The sequence below is a fragment of the Triticum aestivum genome, chromosome 5A (assembly GCF_018294505.1).
Source record: "Triticum aestivum cultivar Chinese Spring chromosome 5A, IWGSC CS RefSeq v2.1, whole genome shotgun sequence".
Classification (NCBI taxonomy): domain Eukaryota; kingdom Viridiplantae; phylum Streptophyta; class Magnoliopsida; order Poales; family Poaceae; genus Triticum; species Triticum aestivum.
This window is the reverse complement of record NC_057806.1, coordinates 48483920-48490241: the sequence shown is the minus strand read 5'-3', so window position 1 is coordinate 48490241 and position 6322 is coordinate 48483920. Positions and strand designations below refer to the sequence as shown.

At 42.3% G+C, this 6322-nt stretch overlaps 1 pseudogene; it reads right to left on the bottom strand.

Moving 5' to 3' along the window:
- Nucleotides 1-1487: 1487 nt before the first annotated feature.
- LOC123106546 (L-type lectin-domain containing receptor kinase IX.1-like) overlaps nucleotides 1488-6322 on the bottom strand; it is a 36523-nt pseudogene continuing 31688 nt past the window's right edge.

Below are 6322 nucleotides of genomic sequence, written 5' to 3'. Positions count from 1 at the left end.
AAGCTTAAAACTGATGGAAAGGTACAGTTTTTCTTGTGGTTGCTCATATAAAATCGATTGCGAACAGTGGACAAACTCAGCACTCGCGGATGACCGCACAAGGCAACATGCGCTTTCTGATCAATCCATGGAAACCTCGACACACTCGCGGATGGCCGTCTCAAAATAAATGTTTTAAACTTGCAGTATTATTTAATATATAAAATCATATTAAAATTAGGATGCCGTGTGGGTGTTAAGAGATCTGCCCACGCATTTTGTATGGTGTCTAAGAAGATCAACCCACATGTCTGTGGGCAAAACAAGTAATGCCCACGCGTTTTTTTCTCTCCCGGTCCTTCTCACACGCCTACGTGTGGGCAAAATAGATAACGCCCACACGCCCGTGCGTCAGGCCTTCTATCTCATGGTCCCGCATGCCCCGTGTGACAGTCACCACGTGCCCCACAGTTGACATGGTCCGGACCCTCTTCCATGTTTGTTTAACTACAGTTGTCATGTCGCTAAACTACAGTTGCCATGTCGGACAACTATAGTTGTCATGGTTGCTCAACTGCAGCTGCCATCTCAGGTCAAATGTCAGATGCCAATTTTTAGCAACTGCCGTTGTTGCCATGTATGGTCTGGTTTATTATAGTTGCCATGATTTGAAAAACTTTAGGGATTGCCACCTACTAACACTAGGCAGTTGCCATGTATAGTCTGGTTTACTATAGTTGCCATGATTCGAAAACATTAGGGGTTGCCACCTACTAATACTAGGCAGTTGACGTGTAGCGCTACAAAGAGACATGGCAAAATAACATGTTCGGATAAAGAGAGAGTTGTCATCTGCTTACAAGCACACTAGGGCAGTTGCTATGTACCCTGCAAAACACATGGCAACTGTCATGTTCGGGTAAAAGAGAGAGTTGGCATCTACTTATAAGCACACTAGGGCAGTTGCTATATACCCTGCAAAACACATGGCAACTGACAGCTTTCGGTGTGGGAGAGAAGACGGATGTGTGGGCAAACTGATAAATGCGCACACACCAGCCCATGTGTGTGAGTGAAAACTGACGTGTGGGCGAACTGCTAAATGCCCACATACCGGTCCCTCCATGTTGTGAAAACGGATGTGTGGGCGACCGAATGAATGCCACACACCAGCCCAGTCCTACGTGGCATCACAAACATGCCAAGATTCGTGCAACCACAAACGGATATGGATCCACGCATATGAGCGAGATGCAAACGCCGACACATGTAGACGTTAGTGTTTCCGTAAAATTTAGATACTTACTTTGGGACGAAGAGAGTACTATTTACCCCCTCTAAAGAAATACTATTTACTCGAAGAACCAATGAAGGCAGCATACTGTGTGTACGCGCGCGTCTTGCCTGGACAGTAGCGAGCTAGCTCTAGATCGAGCGGAGATCAAAATTCAATTTGCATTTCAAGCGGCAAGAAAAGGAGGTAAATCCAGGTGTTGTGTCGTGACACATCATCGGCCACTGACGCTGCTCGGGACCAACGTTCCAGAGCTTAAAGGAATAGTCAGCGGCCCATAGGTCGCCACCGGCATCCTCACCGGGAGGGAGGACAACGACGCTTCAAACCGCAGCACGTTCACGGCTTGTCTGATGGACAGCCGCATGCCACGGTCAGGGTGCACGCACCACAACTCCATAACCATCACACGCTCCATCTTCAGGCCATCAAACTCCCACCAGTAGAAAAAGGGGGCTTTCGTTCAGGTCTGACCAGCCCATTAGTCCCGGTTCTTTCATGAACCGGGATCAATGAATGCATTCGTCCCGGTTCGTGAGCCCAGGGAGCCGGCCGGGGCCTTGTAAGTATTGGTCCCGATTCGCATGGACCCATTTGTTCCGGTTTCAGGCACGAACCGGAACCAATGGGCCTCGCTCCTGGCCCACAAACATGGGTCCCGGTTCTTGGCTCGAACTGGGACAGAAGGCCGGGCTTTAATCCTAGTTCCAGTCATGAACTGGGACAAATGAGTTGCCTATATATACCTCGTCGCTGCAGCAGAGAACTCCACAGTGCTCTATTTTTTCTGGCCGGCGAGGAGAGGGCATTTGGGTGCTCTAGCTCACCTCCTATGCACACGAGGTGTTCGATGAAATGCCCAAGCCATGCTAGTTAAGCTTTCTCCTCTCGAAGCTCGACCTCCAAACTTCATTTTACTCGAGATTTGTCTAGATTTAGTGGTCTGTCACGTCCCGTCCCCGTCTTCACCGCCGTCGATCGCCCGCGCCGATCTCGTCGCCTGCACCACTGTGGTGAGCCTCTTATCTTATTATGAAAGAAAAAAAATTCTTACTTTAGATAGATACTTGTCTAATTTTCTTACTTTTAGTATTGCTTGTGCTTATATAGTGTGATGGTTTTGGTATCTGCCCCCATCGGCCCTCGTCCTGGCTATGATTCGGATGTGGTATATATTATCTTTTATAACTATTTGGTTCATTTATTGTTTATGACAATTATGCGCATCAAGTTGACATAGATTTTACTTATGTAGGAGGTAGTTGAACCGGAAATTCCAATCGACCCTATTGTTGAGAGGTTAAATTTAGTTGAAGAAGAAAACAATTACTTGAAGGAAAAAATAAAAAAATTAAGGAGGAGAAGATGATATTGGAGTTGCATGTTGCGAATGTCGTCGATGATCACAAGATCAAGATGGATGCAATGCGGTTGAAGATGAGAAAGATTAGAAAATATGCCATTCATACCGAGGCTTGGTATCATTATGACGTTGGATCAATTTTTACCTTGGTTGTGATTATGATCGCATTTATTGTTGCATTGAAAGGTTTCACATAGTTTCAATGTATGGTTTAACTAGATGCTTTGGAGAGCTATATGTTGTTCAATGAGAACTATGTATGTACTTTGTTTTTAATGTGATGATGAACTTCTATTAATTTGGTCACTTATCTATCCATGTGAATCTGTAATGGTTTTTGAAACACATAATGTGATGATGAACTTCTATTACTTTGGTCACTTATCTATCCATGTGGCTTTGAATGGTGCATTTTGAACACACAAAAAGTCTGGAGTTAAAATAAGTTCAAATAAATGAAATCCCTTTGTAACAGATGAGTTTTCGTCCGAAACTCTGATACTTTGAAATAGATTGTCCATTTTGTACACGAAGTGCATCCAGTTTTTGTCGTAACCCTCTCAACTTTTTAGTACATGATATGTGGGTGAAATGATGATACCATGCCAACTTTCAACCTTTTTAGAGTTCATTTGTAGTGCTTTTCAATTTCAGGGTCATTCAGCTCAAAAAAATCAGTAAATGCATGAAAAATAACAAATGAAGTCAGAAATGGTTGAAAATTGATGATGTGGCTTTGAATGATGCATTTTGAACACATAAAAAGTATGGAGTTCAAATAAGTTCAAAAAAATGAAATCCCTTTGTAACAGACGAGTTTCCGTATGAAACCCTTATACTTCGAAAGAGATTGTTTGTTTTGTACACGAAGTGCATCTAGTTTTTGCTGTAACCCTCTCAATTTTTATGCACATGCTATGTGGATGAAATGATGATACCATGCGAACTTTCAACATCTTCAGAGTTCATTTGGAATGCTTTTGAATTTCAGGGTCTTATAGCTCAAAAAAATTAGTAAATGCATGAAAAATAACAAATGAAGTCAGAAAGGGTTGAAAATTGATGATGTGGCTTTGAATGGTGCATTTTGAACACACAAAAAGTCTGGAGTTGAAATAAGTTCAAATAAATGAAATCCCTTTGTAACAGATGAATTTTCGTCCGAAACCCTCATACTTCGAAAGAGATTGTCCATTTTGTACACGAAGTTGATACGTCTCCATCGTATCTATAATTTTTGATTGTTCCATGCCAATATACTACAACTTTCATATACTTTTGGCAACTTTTTATACTATTTTTGGGACTAACATATTGATCCAGTGCCCAGTGCCAGTTCCTGTTTGTTGCATGTTTTTTGTTTTGCAAACTATCCATATCAAACGGAGTCCAAACGGGATAAAAACTAACGGAGATTTCTTTTGGAATATATATGATTTTTGGGAAGAAAAATCCACGCGATACGGTGCCCGAGGTGGCCACGAGGCAGGGGGGCGCGCCCCTGACCCTCATGGGCCACCCGTAAGGCGGTTGATGCCCTTCTTTCGCCGCAAGAAAGCTAATATCCGGATAGAGATCGTGTTAAAATTTCAGCCCAATCGGAGTTACGGATTTCCGGGAATATAAGAAACGATGAAAGGGAAGAATCAGAGAACACATAAACAGAGAGAGAGACAGAGAGACAGATCCAATCTCGGAGGGGCTCTCGCCCCTCCCATGCCATGGGGGCCAAGGACCAGAGGGGAAACCCTTCTCCCATCTAGGGAGGAGGTCAAGGAAGAAGAAGACGAAGGGCCCTCTCTCCCCCTCGCTTCCGGTGGCACCGGAGTGCCACCGGGGGCCATCATCATCACCGCGATCTACACCGACACCTCCTCCATCTTCACCAACATCTCCATCACCTTCCCCCCTCTATCTACAACGGTCCACTCTCCCACAACCCGCTGTACCCTCTACTTGAACATGGTGCTTTATGATTCATATTATTATCCAATGATGTGTTGCCATCCTATGATGTCTGAGTAGATTTTCATTGTCCTATCGGTGGTTGATGAATTGCTATGATTGATTTAATTTGCTTGTGGTTATGTTGCTGTCCTTGGTGCCCATCATATGATTGCGCGCGTGGATCACACCCTAGGGTTAGTTGTATGTTGATAGGACTATGTATTGGAGGGCAAGAGTGACAGAAGCTTCAACCTAGCATAGAAATTGATGCATACGGGATTGAAGGGGGACCAATATATCTTAATGCTATGGTTGGGTTTTACCTTAATGAAAGTTAGTAGTTGCGGATGCTTGCTAATAGTTCCAATCATAAGTGCATAGAATTCCAAGTCAGGGATGACATGCTAGCAGTGGCCTCTCCCACATAATACTTGCTATCGTCTAGTAAAGTAGTCAATTGCTTAGGGGCAATTTCGCAACTCCTACCACCACTTTTCCACACTCGCTATATTTACTTTATTGTTTCTTTATCTAAACAGCCCCTACTTTTTATTTACGTACTCTTTATTATCTTGCAAACCTATCCAACAACACCTACAAAGTACTTCTAGTTTCATACTTGTTCTAGGTAAAGCGAACGTCAAGCGTGCGTAGAGTTGTATCGGTGGTCGATAGAACTTGAGGGAATATTTGTTCTACCTTTAGCTCCTCGTTGGGTTCGACACTCTTACTTATCAAAAACTGTTGCGATCCCCTATACTTGTGGGTCATCAAGACCTTTTTGTGGCGCCGTTGCCGGGGAGCAATAGCGTGGGGTGAATATTCTCGTGTGTGCTTGTTTGCTTTATCACTAAGTAATTTTTATTTGCTGTTCTTAGTTGTTCTCTATCTTTAGTTATGGATATGGAACACGAAAATACCAAAAAAATTAGGTGTACTTGCTACTCATGGAGATGGGGAACCTCCCAAAACCCTCGATGCTGGTTATGTGAAGAATATTATGTACTACTTTAATAATTCTGAGAAAACCCCATTCAATTATGTAATGGGAGTAACGTTGGATCAACGTGAATACTTTAGGGATTACTGCTTGACACAAAAAGGGAAACTATTATGGGATCAAATTCATATATTGAATTGGTATGCTAGGCAACTATGCTTGAGATATGATTATACTTGTTGCTCTAAGGTGAAGGCTCCACACCTTCCCTTTTCATGTGAATTTAATGATAATGAAACCTTAGCTTCTTATGCTAATGGTATATATGATTACTATGATGTGGAACAAATAGAAGAATTTGTTGCTTTTAAGGGTGCTTATGAAATTGAATCTTTGTTTGAAAAGCATGAAGCTTATGATGATGATGTTTATAGGCCTGAAAATTTAGCTATCTAAAATATTGCTATGATAATTATGAATATAATTCCTATATTAATGCGCTTATTGAGAAAGTCTCCGTTGTCCAAGAAGAGACTAATATTTTACAAGAGTCTATGGAAGAAGAAAAAGATGAGGAGGAGAGCGAAAAACAAAAGGAGGAAGAGCGGATTAGCTACCCGTGCCCACCTTCTAATGAGAGTAACTCTTCAACTCATACATTGTTTAATTTCCCTTCGTGTTACTGGAGGATGATTGTTATGATCCCGTTGATTCTTTTGAAATATCCCTTTTTGATGATGCTTGCTATGCTTGTGGCCAAGATGCCAATATGAATTATGCTTATGGAGATGAACTTGAT